The 19695-nt window shown below is 34.5% G+C and overlaps 1 protein-coding gene across 2 annotated transcripts in view; it reads right to left on the reverse strand.

Annotated features, from left to right (window-relative positions):
* LOC120421835 (protein O-mannosyl-transferase Tmtc3-like) overlaps positions 1–9522 on the reverse strand; it is a 469119-nt gene extending 459597 nt beyond the window's left edge. The window contains exons 1-2 of one of the 2 annotated variants that reach the window (XM_052708777.1): positions 9058–9522; positions 8207–8393 (exon numbers count right to left, since the gene is read on the reverse strand). The gene's annotated coding sequence lies outside the window, so the exon portion shown is untranslated. Of the gene's footprint in view, positions 1–8206 lie in introns of both variants that reach the window. The other variant, XM_052708776.1, reaches the window with a different exon arrangement.
* Between the last annotated feature and the right edge of the window lie 10173 nt (positions 9523–19695).

Consider the following 19695-nt stretch of genomic DNA (forward strand, 5'->3'; position numbering starts at 1 on the left):
AACTTACCATTTTATCAAAAAAAAAAAAAAATGCTTAGAGGAAGCTTGAAAATTCAACATAATTTGGTTGGTTATAGTCAATTTAAGAAATATATTAAGCATAAGTTATGGTCCGTTATCGTCGATAAAATTATCGCCGATAGAATTATCGGAATAACAATAACAATAACGAAAGATTATCGTTATCGCTATCGAACCTCGATAATTTTATCGTTAACAACCTTGAAAAAAAAAACATTTTTTATTAATAAATTTTTTATCACCTTAAATTTATTTCCTTAAAACAATACCTTTTAATTTAATATTTAAAGAAATCTTTTGACATATCTGTTTCGAAGTGTGAAAAAAATCACCTAAAGTTTTTTTTATGGAAAATGTGATTGCTGAACAATATCGAAAATGTGTTCGTAAACAAATTTTAAAAGCCTAATCAAATTTGAAATCATAAAGTATTTTACCGAATGTTTGAATTTTTGCCCCAGTTTGGAGCTATAGGCACTTTAAGGTTATCATTTTGAGAAATTATAGTAATTCTAATTTTTTTTTAAATACTTGAGCCTGGAAAAAATATTATGAATTCCTAAATTTTTCTCTAAGAGACTTTAAAAATTAGTCTTACAAAGAATTTGGAACAATGAAATAGGATTTTCAGTTGGTGCATTTTCAAATGTTAAAATGTTAAATTATTTTGAAATTTTTGGATCATGTTAATAAACAAATATTCATAATTTTGAAATCAAACATAACTTTAAACAGGTTTGCAAATATACAATATTTTGTACTAAATTTTAAAATTTTGAATTTTTTTTAATTGAAAAGATCAAAAATTTCACAAAAGTTTCCGAAATTAGGTCGCCCAAGTTGCTTTTTGGCCCCGAGATCAAGGTGGTCAAGTTTTAAGAAATAAACTGGAAATGCTAGATTTTTTAAGTTCCTGACTGAATAAAGATAAAAAACGTCATTTTCCATAACAAGAGTCCCCCCTTTAAAATTGGTCTAAAAATCAGGAGGCAACAATTTTTTTTTTCTAAAAACATCAAAATTTCAACAGAAATAGAAGACTAATCAACTGTGAACTATCTAAAATGCTTTTGCTGCATTGATAATCATAGTCAGCAAGTTTGGGCTCGCTTAAAATATTTTCATCTTTTATGAAATTACAATGTTCAGCACCGCATTTTTATTATTTTTCTCGCAAACATAAAATTTTCGTCAATCCTTAGAAATTTTGGAAATTAATGATTGCAAAATAACTGTACAGGTGTAAAAAAATCAATTTAAAACACTTTTTTTTAATGTTGACACTGAGGCCTGTATTTTTTTTTACCTTTTATATTTTTTGTTGACTTTGTTCAGAGTCGAGGGACATAATCTTCAAAAAATATTTGCAACGGTCTGAATAAAAAAAAAAAGATATTTTGTTTTCGCTGAAAATTTAGAAAAATGCCGAAAAATGATTTTTTGGAGATCCCTGCTTCAGATAGGACAACCCCAATGGCCGAACAAAAAAAAACAAATTTGAGCCAAAGTTGAGCACTTTTCATTTGGATCCTGGTAGAATGTAACATTTTTTTTTAGTTTTTTCTTGAAATGAAGTGAAAAAGTTAAATTCAACAGCAATTGAAAATTTTACCAGTTCCTGATATGAAATAACACGTTTTCTTACCAGAGTCGAGGGACAATTTTATTTAAATATTTGCAACGATCTTATTTATAAAAATCATTTGAAAACATATTATTTATTCAAAAGATGAAAGTCAAATAAAAAAAAAACAAATTAGGGGAAAGTGGGACAAGATGACCATATGGGGCAAGAGGAACAATCTCTCGTTCGGCCGTAATTTTTACAATTTTGATTGTTTCCAGTATGAGGAATTGTTGCTAGCAATGCAATTAGATGATTCTACTACCACATAGCCGCCAAAACGACGTAAACGCCACGAAGCATAAAATTTAATGAAGTTTTTTTCAAAATCTTCAAAATAAGGCTTAGGGTTCGTTTTAAGGCTCATTTTATCAAAAGGCTATTTTTCCTAGATTAGTAGTGTCCCTACCAATGACTTGCACCTATTATAAAGTATGATTTAACTTTTGGTTTTTATGCTGAGAGCTTTTAAAAAATCTGGTTCAGGTGGGACAAGTGTACCCTATGGATTTTTAGTATGGAAAAAATACGAATTGTTGCTACAACATTATTTATTGGGAAATAAATACAGAAGAATACTTAAAAACTGATAAACAATTATAAAAAAATTGTCCACACAAAATATAGTGATATTATGAAAATTTACTATTAACCATCTGAGCAAAATTTTTTTTTCGTAAAAGCGATTAAATTTTTAGTTAAATATTATTTTTTAATCTAAAAATGAAAGAAACTTTTCAAATACATTCTAATCTAATGTATCTAAGTGATAACAGTACAACTGTTAGCAAATAAACATGTTTTTCATGCATTGTTTCTCTTGCCTCAAACGGATGGCTCGTCTTTCCGCACTAGTTGAGTAGAACATACGGAAAATCAAAAAAAAAAAAATCATTTTTTTACATTAAAAACAGGATTGTTTAAAACTTGTTCTATCAAAGTCGTAGTCAAGACTTGGAATAAGATGATTATAATAAAGTCCGACAGATTTTTCAACTTATTAATGGGTTATAACGAGCATTTCCTTAGCTTGTTACCCCACTTTCCCCTATTCGCTCTACAGCATTGCCTTGACGTTCTCAATTGCGAGATTCCTACTCGAAACTAGGTGTCCGAAGGCTTGATTGTTGAGGCAATTGCAAACCTCTTTTTACACTTTAGCTTCCATCCACCTCGGGATTCAAACTGACGACCTTTGGATTGTGAGTCCAATTGCTTACCAGCGAATCCACCGAGGCAGGACCCAGGGAGACGACTCCTACACCTGGACTGAGCTAACGACCTAACCCTTCAGGCTAGACCGGGGCCAACACTTACTTCCCCATCCGACGGAAGGCGTGGTCAGACAAATCTCGTCTCGAAAAATGCCACCGGGACCTTCTGGGATCGAACCCAGGCCGAATGGTGATAGTATGGATTGTAATTTCAACCTTTATATACGTTTTTTTTTTCTTTTTGAAAAATGGGACTAAAAAAGGTTCATGGAATTTTAATTTGTTTCCGATTATTCATTTTTCTGTGAGCAATATTAAGATTTTCTTGACTTGAATCGATCTCAGATCCTGAACGTATCATCCAAATCGAGGCATCTCGATACAACCCCTTGTATTAAACCGAGCAAATTCTTTCAAAAGATGCCTTTAAAACACAAAGATCCTACAAAATTTTAAAACCGGAACCACTGGCACCTCTCCAAGCTAACAATCTCCTCTTCATCAAAGACGGTTCGTTAGCCAAATAACCCCAAAAAAGAAGAGAAGCACCTTTCCGTCAAGAGATCCTCACATTCTCATTATCCGTCTTAGGAGGAATCCTCCGTCACCGTCAACATCCTTGCTTCTCTGCGCTCAAGCTTCCTTATCAAATCCTCAACCGCGGGAAGATGATGCAAACGACGGTGGCCATCACCATAAACATCAACCGCCTTAAGAAGGCCTGGCTTCTCCTGGCTGGCTGCCTTCGCCAACTCTAAACATTTCGTGGCCACGTGGCCAGGTGAGAAAAACTTTAGTTATTAGACGGCATGCCGAGCAGCTTCCGACAACTCCGGTAGGATTTGCCCCCACAGTCTGGAACGTGTGAGGATGTTTAGTCTCGAGAAGAAGTGCTTGGTGAGCTTTTCGAGGAGGAAAGTTTCACGTGCCTCGTCCGAAATGGGAGCACGTCGTCGGGAAGCAGCGAGCCTGCCTGAACATTAGCTATATTGATTATGATGTTCGTGATGAGGAAAATTATGATACTGATGCAGCGATAAGTTTTTTCTTTTCTTTTTCCGGGGTTGGAAGGTTCACGGGGAAGTGGTCTGGGGAGGCGTGCTGATCCTTGAAGGAATATTAAAGCTTAAAGGGTGGTCAAATTTTGTATGGAAGGTTCATTACTTTAACAACGACACAGACTTGATTCTTCGACATATAAATTAAGGTAAAATTTAGGTTGTTTGGAAATTCAATGGAAGGAACGCGAGATTTTAAATCCTTTAGAATATTTTACGATTAAAATAATCAATTTGAGTTGTTTAATAAAAAAATAATACAATGGTTAACCGAACGGTTAAGGTTTTTTTACGTAAAAGTGTCAAAATAGTCGAAATAATAAAAAAATCAAAATTGATGCTGCTTTAGCTCAATTAAATTAGAACATTTCAAAATTTATAACATTTCTTTACATACACCCAAAGTTAAAGACTAAGCGGAAAGTCCTCAAGAAAAGAAACGAGAGAAAAATATTATTTGGCCGGAGTATAGACCTCTGGCATTTTCAGCAACAACAAATCGTGTTCATTCGTTCATTAAAACAGTTCACCCCATTGACCGCCACTTAATTACCGAACCATGGTGGCCGATACAGCAAAGGCGCGGACCGATATGTCAAAGGTCTAGGGTTCGAGTCTCAGTAACGGCACTTTTTTTTGAAAGATGAACTTTTTTCGAAAATGAACCCGTGAGTAAAGTACTCTCGGCAATTTCGGGATTAATCCTCTCCGTTCGTTCACAGTACCATTTTACTACCAAACCCTGCTCTTTATCCTCTCGTATGCCAAAGCCCAGTTCTGGGTGATGTTATTTACCAAAACCAATATTCTTAATAATTAAGGTAATTAAGAATTTTAAGAAAGGTTACTGGGACACTATTTTAAATACCGTCATCAGAGGAGAGAAGAGTCACCCCGTTTTACGGTACTATGATTCCAGGCCCGCAGCCAGGGGAGGCTGGAGCCATAGTATATTTTGAAGACATATGAGAGAGAGAGAGAGAGAGAGAGAGAGAGAGAGAGAGAGAGAGAGAGAGAGAGAGAGAGAGAGAGAGAGAGAGAGAGAGAGAGAGAGAGAGAAGAAATCTCTGCCCCTCTCTTCCTACAGAAAAAAATTGAACTTGGGAACATTATCAACGTCCCTTTAAGTGTCCACGTGGTTTATGGATGACCCCTGATTTTGACCTGAAAACGGTACGTTTCAATGAACATGTAGACTTCTTTTGAATTGTTTATGTGGCTGTGATTAAAACAAATTTTTTTTTTTAGATAACAATTTAATTTCCTGTAAAAAAAATATATTCTTTAATGAATTTTTGTAATTGAATTTTATGAATTGTTGGAACATATTTAGGCGGTTTTATTTTTTTTAACGCAAAAAATGCCTTTTTGGGAATTTGTTTTTCATATAAAATATAAGGTCTTATTTTTTTTAATAGGTCTCTAAAAACTCTAGAAGTCTTTTCCAATTTCCCTCATCCGCCCCTTCCCCCCTTTATTTTCACTTTTATTAAAAGTTATGCTATTCCTTTTACAATTAAAAAATATATTTCCCAAATGTATTCTAATCAGTTGAGAAAGTTCTTTTTTTTTTCTTCCAGCCCTTTTTTGGGACGATTAGTGCTGCCAAATTTGATGAAATTTTAAGCAAACACTCACGAAAAGTAGCACTTATAAACTTTTTTTTATTGCGTCACTGGCTCACTCCAATAGGCGCTGCTGGTGGTATTGGTGACCACCCTTTGATCTTTATTTTCCTTCGCTCCTTGCTCGGTTTTCTTGAGGCTTCGACGGGAATGGGTCTTCAAAATTCAAATGTCAAAAGACTTGGCGCGATTAGTTTTTTTTATGGCGCGTTTTAATTATTTATATGTTTCGGGATTATTTTTTAATTTTGGCCGATTTTACCGTGACATACTTTATGGATGACGCCTTAACAAGATTTAAAAGTTCATTTTCGAGAACTCCAATTTGTAAATGTTATACAGTCAAGACTCGATTATCCGAAGTTTTTTATAATACTTCATGAACAAATTTTGTTTTCAGTGTTTTTTTTTTAATTTTCTTGTTTTAAACACAAAACTCGAGTTCTGCGACCCCATTTTAGACAAATTTGAGTTGTTGTTTGGCATTTAAAAAATTAAATGCATTTTTTTCTCAATATTATATCACCGTCATTTTGGCCGCCATCTAGGACTTGAAAATTCAAAATCATTTTAGTGTAGTAATTAAGGGGACGTTAAGAAATCAGACAACGATTTTTTTTCGTGATTTAATTATCCGACGTGAAACTTTCCAGAGGCCTTCGGATAATCGAGTCTGGACTGTAATAACATTCAATGCTAATTTATCTGTTTTTTTTTAGTTTTTTTTTCTTGAAGATATATTATATAATTTGAATAAAACAATATAATAAAATTAAATTAAAACTTTTAATATGAAGAACAAAAATGACAGTATGGGAACAGCATCTAATTCCAGCGTGCCTCTAATGTTGGCAGGTAAGAACTTTGACATTCAATTAAAGCTAATTAAAAGCGTTTTCAACTGAAATTGAGTGATAAATAGCTCAATAAGAAGTGAGCAAGCAAGTTTATATCAAATGTTTTGCAAATTTAGTTGTTATAATAGTGAAAATCATCAAATTGGATGGAATTAGGCACGAGTGATTAACCTGCTAAAGATACGAGAATTTCCCCTAATATCACAGTTACCATACCTTAAACACATTGTGGTGAGTTTTGCTTACCGCCTTGTTAAAATCATGGCGGAGCAAAATATTTTGTTATTTGTGGATTATTTTTTTTTTTTTGCTGTACGGTCAAAATTCACTGAAACGCAACATATTTTTAGATAAACTCAAACATGTGAACATTTATAATAAACGCAAGAGAATGCATTTAACATTGTTATCAGCTGATTGCATTTAAAATTACATTCAAATTTTGAAGAATTCAGCAAAAACATTTTTGTGCTCGGAGAAAAGAATTTTGTAAAACATCTTTTTTAAATTTAGGCCGTTGCAAATATTTGTCATTGTTTTTGTCACCTTTCCCTCCCCTCCCTCCTTCAAAATTGGTTTGAAAATCGGGAGATGAAACAATATTTTTTCAAAAAGCATCATAATTTCAGTGGAAATAGAAGTCTAAATATTTCTGCATTTATAATCAAATTCAGCAAGTTTAAGCTTGTTCAAAAAGAGAACTTTTATGAAATTACAATGTACAGCACCGCAAAAACTTTTTTACCTCGCAAAAATATAAATTTTCGTCAATACTTAGAAATTTTGGAAATTAATGATTTAAATTTTTTTCATTGAAATGGTGATACCATGGCCTGTAGTTTTTTTTTAATTTTTTTTTATTGTTTTGCCTTCGAGCTTCGAAACATATTTGCAACGGTTTAAGAGTAAAAAAATCCAGTAAAAAACTTGCACTATTGCCTGTGAACTAGTTAGAACACAAATTTTATTGAAGCCAAATTCTAAAATTTAAAGAAGTGAAAATTGAAGAAAACTGATAAATTATCTTTTAAAATTGTTTGACGGTAACATGACACGAATAAAGTAAAAAATGATAAATCTTCAAGAAATTATGAATTCAATATTAAATTTAAAATTTTAGATAAAATTTGAAGTATTTTTTTACCTTATTTGGAATATTATCGAAAGATAAAAGTTCATAATACAAAAAAAAAAAATATACATATAAATATTTAGGCATATTTCTTTGTTGACAAATTTCTACGAAGACAACAATACACATTTGCGTTGCAATCTACATTTCAAATGTGGCACAATTAAGGACTGAGTTAATTGCAATCACAACTTTAAACTATTTTTCAATCACAGTTTCATCCTCCCCCACAAAACCACTTCAACCAACCATTGAACATTTCAATCAAAGTGACCTCAAAAGTTCATCCAACCGAACCATCTATCACCCGTCCTGCCTGATTGCACCTGTCCACACATAACCCATGGGCTGCTCTTCGATTTTTCCCCTAATTCAAATTACATCAATATTGCCTATTCCAAAAGTCACACACAAACCCATAACCCATTTCCACCCACATACGTCCAATGTGCAACGAACCATAAACCTGAAACCACCAACACTAAGCAAAACATTCGCTCCAACGATTTCAAATTTTCAATGCAAATCAGTTTGCGACCTTTTTTCTGTTGCAAAATTTTCAAAACAATGCCCCTCGCAACAAACAAAAACACAACGTTTCAAAATTAGCCCACGTGAAAAACATCTTAAAGTGAGATAGAGCATCAGCCTGCTCTACGTTCTAGGGGTACTTACACGAGCAAATCACTACCACCACCAGCACTCTCACACACGCACACTCGTACACATTTTACACTGAAAGCACTTTTCTACTCTTCGCGTCGTTCTTTCTTTCTAACTCACTGCAGCATCCCATTCGCCAGACACATACACAGACCCACACGCAGAACGCTGACTTCTTGTTGGATTTTATGCTGTAACACTAACACACATTTTATGATTTACTTTTTTCCCCCGTGGTGCCTTTCCCTATTGGAACACCTTTTAAATACACTGACAGCTTGAAAATTTCTTCTTTTTTTAGGTTATTCGGACCAAGTTAGCCCATTCTTTGCGAAATCTTGTAAGATTTGCGGGGAACCTGCAGATTAGGCCTTGAAAGACACCGCCACCGCACCAACACACTGACAGCCGCGCAGCGACTGTGGAACAGGTTCGCAAAAACATAAACACGGTGCAGTCACTTGCGGGAACGCGTTTCGGGGCAGGTTCCTGCGGAGATTTTCTGTCATTGGGCGAGGATTCCGGGCAGGTTACACGGCCGTTCGCGGCTGCTGGTCACCTGCGCTAGTGTGTGGAGCGCGCTCGAATGTAAACAAAACTGTAAACAAACACTTGTCAGCGGAGCGTGGAGTTGCTCTCGGACTGTTTCGTTTGGGTTTCCGTAACTGAAAGGACAAGTTTTGTGGGCGGGTGCCGCTTCGCGGCCACCGGTTCCCCCTAATTGGACACCTGTCCGCACGAGTTCCAGCCACCAGCACCAGTTTCGGACGACAAACTTTTTTTTCCGATTGTCCAATTCGATTAGCCGCGGTGCGCTTCACTGGCCACTAATTTGATTTGTCCCGCACTCGTGTTGTTCTCACCGGCACGGTAGATTCCTCCCGGGTCTTCTTCACCACCGGACACGGCAATCCGTGGTCTTGTTCCGTCCAGTAGAAAAACACACTTCGCACCAGGCCAGCTAGCCAGCTGTCAGTCAGCCAACCTTCGGGCAGGTCACTTCTGGTGGATTCTTCTGGCAACGCGTTTGACTGTGTTATGTTCTCCTCTCTTTTGCCGTACTCTTCGTCGCAGCATGGGTGAGAGCGTTTCTCCAATAAGAACCTGCTGCCAAAGTAGGCGCTGTGGGAGCGTCACCGGTGGGCTTCCGAGCGCAGCTAAACAACCCCTCAAAGTAGGCTGTAATGTTTGCAAATCTAAGCCTACTAGATCTAGCGGGAGGTGGTAGACGACCTGTTACAAGGGGGCTGTAACAGCGGGTACCGGCGAAGCAGGTTACGCGCGCGCGAGTTTCGACCGTCGACCGGTTCAACGTCCGTCCGTCATTGTAGTTACCGAGAGACTGACGTGACGAGCGTCACACGGTGGCACTTTTAGGAGAAGTTTGGCGAGTGTCCTTTCCAGCGATGGGAGATAAGGGTGTTCAACTCGCGCGAGAGAGAACGTCAGGATCGGGTGAGAGCGGGAGAGTGCATTGCGCAAGATGTCCTCGGAGAAGAGAACGGTTTTGTTTTGATGGGGTGCACCCCAGCATCGATGCTGGCAGTTTCGGGGTTTGACGTTTCGCGAAACGTCATTCCAGTTGGAAGCGCAAGGATGTGCAAGAGTGTAGGTGGCGCGAATGTCCTGTTGGAAACTGCAGCTTCTACGATTTCCCATTATTCCAAAACAAAAGAACGGACACTTTTTGAGGACATCTGAAGAATTCGAAGATCAACATTTCTAACAAGACTATGTGCAATGCCATAGCGCAATTTGAAATGTCGACTTTAAATTCTATTGTCACGATTAAATTGACAGATTGACAGTTGACAGATTTGACAGCACTAACCAGTTTCACTAAGTTTACACGCCCTTCACTAGTACTTACCCAAAAAAACACATTGAATTATAAATGTTATTGAATAAGACTTCGTTGATATTGAAGTCCGTAATTGAGGTGTCAAAACGAAGGAACCAATTTACACTTAAAAGTATGCTACCAATAAAACACAATTATGCATCTTTGATCAAAATTTATGATAAATTAAACTACAAATAATTAACATTTAGTGAATCTTTCCACAACATTGTCACAAACTCCTCGCACACCTTAAACCACCTTGCCCCTCAGTGGTTCCCAAAGCCGAAACTGACAGCACGCCCTCCACTGTTTGACACTTGTGCCAATCGCCGGGAGAGGAGACAAAAATCAGCAAACAGAAAGGACATGCGCCTCCTTGGATGGTCTCTGTGCTCGCAACAACACATCTCTCCCGGAGCGAAACCGTGAGAGCGTGAGAGAACTACCGATTGGTGCTCCGATTTCGAAGCAAAACAAATAGTATCAACAAGCTGTTTGCTACACGGACGGCAAAACAGCATGTCAGCTCGTCGGAGACGGTCATGATGGGCTCCGACGGGAGTTGACTGACGTCAGGATAGCATTCCTGTTGGGTTCTAGTTGGTATTGATGATGCGAGATTTTCTTTTTATTTAGCTAAAAGTAGGGAATCCCGAATATGTTGCCGATTCTTGCTATTTGTTTAAAAAAGGCCAATGCAAATTTTATTTCAAGTTTTTGTTGCAACCTCTGTCAAAGTTTCCAAAAAAAATAAGGCATAAAAATACTGATATTTATTTTTGCATTGAAAGAATAATGTTAAACAAGTTGAACCAATAAGAATTGCTTGACGACCTACTTTGTTTATCTTTAATAGTCAGGACCCGGTGCCTGCAATCCCCGTTACAGTTTATATGGAATTCCAATAAGAATGTAACAGAAAAATCAGGCTTCAGGTCCAGACTGTTAACAGAGACTGTTAACAGAAAACAGAAATCTTGTTATAACTCAATTCAAATAATAAATAACTTTAAATCTTATCCTCATTTTTTTTAAATCATAAAAACACAGATTGGACAAACGAAAAATTTCAGCATGAAAGTTATTTCCATAAATCAATTAATATTGTACAAATATAAATAAGCAAAGCTGATATAATAATTTAAAGGTTGTGTTATACTGTTTGCTTACAAAATTTAAAAATTGAGCTTGAACTGATTATGTTTTATTTCTCTTCCCATTGCCCCTTGAGCTGGATCAGAACTGAGCGACAAAAACTTTGAATAATATGTGAATTCTACTCCTGCTTCTACTCCTTCTAGATTTTATTGACATTTTTTAAAATCATTTGAATATGCGAAAGCTAAATTTAAAATTATTCCGCAAAAAAGTACAACCTTAACATAACTTTTAATATGTTTTAAATATAAAATTGTAAAAAGAACAGTGACATTTAAATTATCAGTTTCATAAATTTATAAAAAAAAACTCATAAAATCTTTGAAGTAGTTTCGATAAAAAATTGATTTTTATGCTTGCAGATTTTTCCAGAGATCATTCAAAAATACGGCAATCTAAAATTGACCCACACAAAACCCTCCTCCTCTCTGACACTATTTAAGTAAGTTTGTGTTAACCGTGAAGTACATGAATTATGATATTCGAAATTAAAGTTGAATGACACAACAAGTTATCTATCGCCATCTTAAATCTTAGCTAAATATTCCAAGAATGTTTTGAAATTTTCATATGAAAAACATACAAAAAATGTTATGTAATATTTGTTAAATTACCGATAACTTATTTGATTCAACTTTATTTCAGATAAGAAACCCATAAATTACCAGTGATTTAACAATTTGACTTAAAAAACTTCAATTTTCAAAATTATCTACCAATAAAATACAAAATAAACATTTCATGTAGTTTCGCACAAAAATTAATCAAGTAAGTTCAAAATAAAATTTATATTATTCAAAAATAGTATGCCAATTAAACATAATTTTCCAACGATTTTGTACCTTATTTTTTTTTCAAATTATTATAATCTTGATTTCCGAATGTCTAAATTATTATTTTTTAAATCATGTTAAAATCATAGTTATCGGTATCCGATACTAAAAAAAATCTTAGAATTCATGAACATTATTTTCATTGAGTTTCTAGTTAGTTTTTTTTTTAATTATCAAAATGTTTTAAAATTTGTCACAAAACTTGTAAACGTCATCATAATTCAAAAAAATCATATCAACTCCTAGAAAAATATAATGAAAAATTTTGATATTTTTCAAATAACTATATTTTTCCAAAAATTCATACCTCCTGACCAGAATTTTCATCACTACGCACTATGGATCAAAAGCTGTCGTTTTAGTCCCTTAAAACATATTAAAAAACTAGCTTAATCCACCTATGTGGTTGGTGCCTTCCTCACTCTTTTCCAACAATGGGTGATATGTGATATGATGGGATTGCACACAAATTTCGTCTAATTTCGTTATGTTCCGGAATACAAAAAACACACATATCACTCAAGGGCTCATAAGTGGTATCATAAGTGGTCATAGCTTGAGACAGGGTTACCAAATCTTCAATGTTTTGGACTCATTGGAAAGGTCTTTCGATAACCTTACCATCGGTGGGTCGAATGATGAATCCGGACATTGTTTACATACATTTAAGTGAAATTCGGCTACAAAAAAAGTACATAAATATCACTTAAGTGGTCATAACTCGAGACAGGGTTGCCAGATCTTCAATGTTTTAGACTCGTTGGAAAGGTCTTTCGATTACCTAACCAACGATGAGTCGGATGATGGATCCGGACATTGTTTACCTACATTTAAGTGAGATCCGGCTACAAAACAGTACATAAATATCACTTAAGTGGTCAGAACTCCAGACAGGGTTGCCAGATCTTCAATGTTTTAGATTCGTTGGAAAGGTCTTTTGATTACCTAACCAACGATGGGTCGGATGATGGATCCGGACATTGTTTACATACATTTAAGTGAGATCCGGCTACAAAAAAAGTAAATAAATATCACTTAAGTGGTCATAGCTTGAGACAGGGTTGCCAGATCTTCAATGTTTTAGACTCGTTGGAAAGGTCTTTCGATTACCTAACCAACGATGGGTCGGATGATGGATCCGGACATTGTTTTCACACATTTAAGTGAGATCCGGCTACAAAAAAGTACATAAATATCACTTAAGTGGTCAGAACTCGAGACAGGGTTGCCAGATCTTCAATGTTTTAGACTCGTTGGAAAGGTCTTTTGATTACCTTACCAACGATGGGTCGGATGATGGATTCGGACATTGTTTACATACATTTAAGTGAGATCCGGCTACAAAAAAGTACATAAATATCACTTAAGTGGTCAGAACTCGAGACAGGGTTGCCAGATCTTCAATGTTTTAAATTCGTTGGAAAGGTCTTTTGATTACCTAACCAACGATGGGTTGGATGATGGATCCGGACATTGCTTACATACATTTAAATGAGATCCGGCTACAAAAAAGTACATAAATATCACTTAAGTGGTCAGAACTCGAGACAGGGTTGCCAGATCTTCAATGTTTTAGATTCGTTGGAAAGGTCTTTTGATTACCTAACCAACGATGGGTCGGATGATGGATCCGGACATTGTTTACATACATTTAAGTGAGATCCGGCTACAAAAAAAGTACATAAATATCACTTAAGTGGTCATAGCTTGAGACAGGGTTGCCAGATCTTCAATGTTTTAGACTTATTGGAAAGGTCTTTCGATTACCTAACCAACGATGGGTCGGATGATGGATCCGGACATTGTTTACATACATTTAAATAAGATCCGGCTACAAAAAAGTACATTAATATCACTTAAGTGGTTATAACTGGAGACAGGGTTGCCAGATCTTCAATGTTATAGATTCGTTGGAAAGGTCTTTTAATTACCTAACTAACGATGTATAGCATGATGATGTTTGTTTCAGTTTACTGCCTTTTATTCAACTTCCGAAAATATACGAAAACACATTTTTATACATAACTTTTGAACTACTTATCGAAACATTAAACAATTCAATAGCACCGTATGGGACCCTAAACCAAGTCGAATGCGACTGGTTTGGTCAAAATCGGTTCAGCCAGTGCTGAGAAAACTGAGTGACATTATTGGTCACATACACACACACATACACACACACATACACACACATACACACACACATACACACACACATACACACACACATACACACACACATACCCACAGACATTTGTTCAGTTTTCGATTCTGAGTCGATATGTATACATCAAGGTGGGTTTTCGAGCTTTAAACAAAAAGTTCAATTTTAGAGCAGGATTATAGCCTTACCTCAGTGAGGAAGGCAAAACGATTGAAATATGCGTATAAAGGAAATTCAGATTGTAGTCATAAAAAGTTAATAATTTTTTTTTTTATGTGTCTGTTTTACCGAAAAACCTTGACTATCTGTTCCTGACCGAAAATAAAAATAAAAAAACAAAGTATTGATTAAATATCTGGAAAAATCTGGCAGAAAAAAATCTAGCCATTCCTAAACGTGAAGGGAAAGTTCAAAGAATTCAGATGAATATATTTTTTTTTCATTTTATCTTTTTTAATTTTCAAATTAATTCCTTCATTGAATCAAAAAGGTTTTCCAAATGGACAAAAAGTGAAAAATCAGTCAATAGTCATTTCCAGATTTACCTGGCAACACCGAGTCCTGACCATAACGAACAACTTTGCTGAAGACCTCAAATCGATCAGAAAATAATTTCATGTGTTTTTTTTTATAGAAAAAGTTGTATAAGCGAAATTGTATCATTTAAGATACATTGTAGAACGCTTATTGATGCATTTTTAATCAAATTGGATATTTTAGGGTGTTGTCAAAACTCTGTGACCAGTCATATCATGGACTGTGATTGGACACTCTATAAAATCTCTATGAACGTTTATGAAAAATGAAAATCTGAATAAAAATTGAATTAAAAAAACTTTCTAGAGACAAACAAAATTATCGTAGGTTCACAATAACGTTGCAAAACTAATATATGAATGCTTTTTCAGTGAAAATATCATGTTTTGTTTTAAGTTTTAAATATTCAAGACAATTTTGCGAGAAAAAAGAACAAGATTTATTGGCTTAACGAAATCATAAAATAATGTGTCAAATTTAATTTCAAAGGTAATTATAGAGTCTGATTTGCGATGCCTTTCCGTAGGGTCTCAGGGTTTTTTCGCGTTCGTCGTCGATGTGCAATAACAACAAAACCTTATCATACCATTTCAGCTCGATAAACATCGTAACTCGTCGTTCGCTTCGTTAATCAGTACCCCACTAAACATCAATCATGTAAAACTGGTTAAAACATCTTTATTAAAAAGTTACACTGTTAAATCCTTCATCATTTCATAACAAATAATTTTGGTTCTATCTTTCCACAGCCGGCTGTCTAAGATTAAACCATTTCAATTAAAAGTTAACAGCCGATAAACGGGAAATGACTCATCCGAAGCATCCGATTGTTTGCCTTGAGAATAAAACATAATACCTTTGAACAAACACTATGATTTTGGGTCGCATCATCATCTTCTATGATGAATCCTGACCAAACACCCTATCCTACTAACAAATTTTCAGGTTCCTGGCGCTTGTGGGGTGTAAGCACAGAGTGAATCAGCTGCCCTAGTAGCAACCTGCGCTAACTAACATTCCCGTCCCTTAAAATCGAGAGCTACAAACTGACATGGCGGGCGCCGTTGGTGGCCAATGACTGTTACCTATTCGCAACTGATCTTGTTTTGGCAATCATGGTGTTTTATCTTTTCAGCGCATTCATACATGCTGTTGATAAGGGAAACACCATTAGATCGTTGAAGCCTATGATCAGTAGTGCTGAAAGGATATTACGGTTCTGTTCAGCAACGGAGGGGCATCCATGGGTGGTCTCTCATGCTAATGCTCATGCTCAAATTTAACTTCAAAGGTAATTATAAATGATGGAAACTTATTAATCAAATGAAAACTACTTTTTTGGCAATCGTTATCCTCCAATTAAATGAGGAGCGGTCGTGGCTGAATGGTTACGATGTACGCTTTATAAGCGAATGGTTCTGGGTTCGATACCCATCTGCTCCCAACGAGAAAGTTCTGGACTCATTGAATTTGGAATTATTGAAAAACATGAAGCTCACGGCGGGGTTCGATCCCCTGTCCTTAGGATTGTCAAGCAAAATTACTTTCCACTTAACCGTGGTGCATTGGTAGCTTGAGGAGGAATTAGACTGGTATAGTTGAATCCAAGAATCGGACAAAAAATTTAATGCAAGCTGAACATCAGAACTCAAACAAGATTGCATGCAAGATTGCAAGCGCAGTTGAAATTGAATTTAAAAATACCTCGCTATAAATAGCCTGGGCGACTGATAGAATTCATCCAATAAGAGATGAGAAGAATTGAAATTTCCCATTAGAAATGAGAACACACGAAGAATTCGAACAACAATGCAAACGGTCGTTACCACTCGCCTAGGGTGGCTCCTCAGACCATTCACCTTTCCAAAATACCGTCCAACTCCAAGCAAAACTTACTTGAGGATACCGTGGAGATTTTCCCTTAATACTCTGAAAAAAGTGGAGCATCAACACTTCCCGTCTTCCAAATCCAAATCAGGTGGAATTGGTTCTATTCCCAATAATCAATTCCTAGGCAATACAACTTGGGCTTAGACAATCATCACATTACATGGCGAAAATCCAGTCTGCAATCCGCTAAAATCACCGTCTCCTAGCGAAGCGAATCGTTATCCTCCAATTAAATCTCATTCACTTTAACTTCTATTTCACCTCTTTCGTTCGCTCTGGATTAAGTCATAAAGTGCAAACCAAACTTCTAATTGATCGCCGCCATTCCAACAAGATTTATCGTTTTGACTTTTTACCTTTAATTCCCATTTTCCCAAAAAAAAATTATCTTTCCCCCTTGCAGCCGACTTTTCCCACAAGTAAACTTTCCGCCGGAGTTCAAAGGCACGGCTCCGGTGAACCAGATTCCCCTCTCCCGTATTTTATGAAATTCTTTCCGTTTTTTTTGTTCGCTGCCAGACCAGACCAACAAGAATTCACCTCATGCACGACGACGATCTGAGTTTGCACACGTGGGCAGGAGAGAGCGAGAAAGCGAGAGAGAGAGAAAACATTGCACCCAGAGTCATTCACAGAAACGTCCTTGAATGGCATTACATTTTCACCTTTTCGAATTGGAAACCTGGGATTGCAAGAGGGGAAGGGAAAGAACGAGAAAAGACAAAAAAAAGGATTGGGAATTGAACCTGCAACGACCGGGTCATGTCGGAGCGTGCCCAGACATGCAAGGAGATTTGGGTTCGCCGTTCGTCCCTTTTCCAACGATTTTTTTTCTCTAGCTGAACGTCAAATTTTAACCGAAATAAAAAAAATACGAAAGAGAGCGGGAGAGCACGAGTGAGAATTGAACCAACGACGTCGTCATAAATTTAATTTTCCCAAACACCACGCCAATTGCGTCCCTCACCCAGTTGGAATTTGAGACGTTCATTCACCCCTCGGTTGCTTGGGTTGGTTCGTTGGAAAGGACGTCGACCGTCGTCGTCGAAGCAGTCCTTGCCTAATGATGAAACGAAACCGGGAGAGTGAGTGGGTCAGTTCAATGGGGTGAGAAGAGTGTTTGGAGTTGCTATGAGAGCTTCTGATGATTCGATTTGGATTTTGGTAATTGAAGGATGAAGCGTTTGAGGATGATGTAAATGCATGAATGGATGATCCTTTGTAGTAGTGTATGAAACGAGTTGCAAAATGACCGTTTTTTCAGCAAGAGTTGAACATTTATCAAGCGAGGCTCTTTCAAGTTAGATAAATCGAGTTTTCAAAAGAATTGCATACTTTTTTGTAAACAATCCCGAAGTTTTATTTTTTATCCTTAAGTACAAATAAACCTATTAAAACTTTCAAATCATAAAATCATAAAATCATAAAATCATAAAATCATAAAATCATAAAATCATAAAATCATAAAATCATAAAATCATAAAATCATAAAATCATAAAATCATAAAATCATAAAATCATAAAATCATAAAATCATAAAATCATAAAATCATAAAATCATAAAATCATAAAATCATAAAATCATAAAATCATAAAATCATAAAATCATAAAATCATAAAATCATAAAATCATAAAATCATAAAATCATAAAATCATAAAATCATAAAATCATAAAATCATAAAATCATAAAATCATAAAATCATAAAATCATAAAATCATAAAATCATAAAATCATAAAATCATAAAATCATAAAATCATAAAAGCATAAAATCATAAAATCATAAAATCATAAAATCATAAAATCATAAAATCATAAAATCATAAAATCATAAAATCATTAAATCATAAAATCATAAAATCATAAAATCATTTGTTTTTGTTTTTGTTTTTGTTTTTGTTTTTGTTTTTGTTTTTGTTTTTGTTTTTGTTTTTGTTTTTGTTTTTGTTTTTGTTTTTGTTTTTGTTTTTGTTTTTGTTTTTGTTTTTGTTTTTGTTTTTGTTTTTGTTTTTGTTTTTGTTTTTGTTTTTGTTTTTGTTTTTGTTTTTGTTTTTGTTTTTGTTTTTGTTTTTGTTTTTGTTTTTGTTTTTGTTTTTGTTTTTGTTTTTGTTTTTGTTTTTGTTTTTGTTTTTGTTTTTGTTTTTGTTTTTGTTTTTGTTTTTGTTTTTGTTTTTGTTTTTGTTTTTGTTTTTGTTTTTGTTTTTGTTTTTGTTTTTGTTTTTGTTTTGGTTGTTGTTTTTGTTTTTGTTTTTGTTTTTGTTTTTGTTTTTGTTTTTGTTTTTGTTTTTGTTTTTGTTTTTGTTTTTGTTTTTGTTTTTGTTTTTGTTTTTGTTTTTGTTTTTGTTTTTGTTTTTGTTTTTGTTTTTGTTTTTGTTTTTGTTTTTGTTTTTGTTTTTGTTTTTGTTTTTGTTTTTGTTTTTGTTTTTGTTTTTGTTTTTGTTTTTGTTTTTGTTTTTGTTTTTGTTTTTGTTTTTGTTTTTGTTTTTGTTTTTGTTTTTGTTTTTGTTTTTGTTTTTGTTTTTGTTTTTGTTTTTGTTTTTGTTTTTGTTTTTGTTTTTGTTTTTGTTTTTGTTTTTGTTTTTGTTTTTGTTTTTGTTTTTGTTTTTGTTTTTGTTTTTGTTTTTGTTTTTGTTTTTGTTTTTGTTTTTGTTTTTGTTTTTGTTTTTGTTTTTGTTTTTGTTTTTGTTTTTGTTTTTGTTTTTGTTTTTGTTTTTGTTTTTGTTTTTGTTTTTGTTTTTGTTTTTGTTTTTGTTTTTGTTTTTGTTTTTGTTTTTGTTTTTGTTTTTGTTTTTGTTTTTGTTTTTGTTTTTGTTTTTGTTTTTGTTTTTGTTTTTGTTTTTGTTTTTGTTTTTGTTTTTGTTTTTGTTTTTGTTTTTGTTTTTGTTTTTGTTTTTGTTTTTGTTTTTGTTTTTGTTTTTGTTTTTGTTTTAAAGAAGTATGCTGTAATTTTTTAAGTGTCCCAGACTATGCTTTACGCATTTTTCACAATTTAAATGATAATGTTGTGATTCTCGAGCAGAAAATGTGAAAAACAAGCAAATAATTAAAAAAGTGACTGCAAACACATGAAAAAAT

This window comes from Culex pipiens, chromosome 2, assembly GCF_016801865.2.
Source record: "Culex pipiens pallens isolate TS chromosome 2, TS_CPP_V2, whole genome shotgun sequence".
Classification (NCBI taxonomy): Eukaryota; Metazoa; Arthropoda; class Insecta; order Diptera; family Culicidae; genus Culex; species Culex pipiens.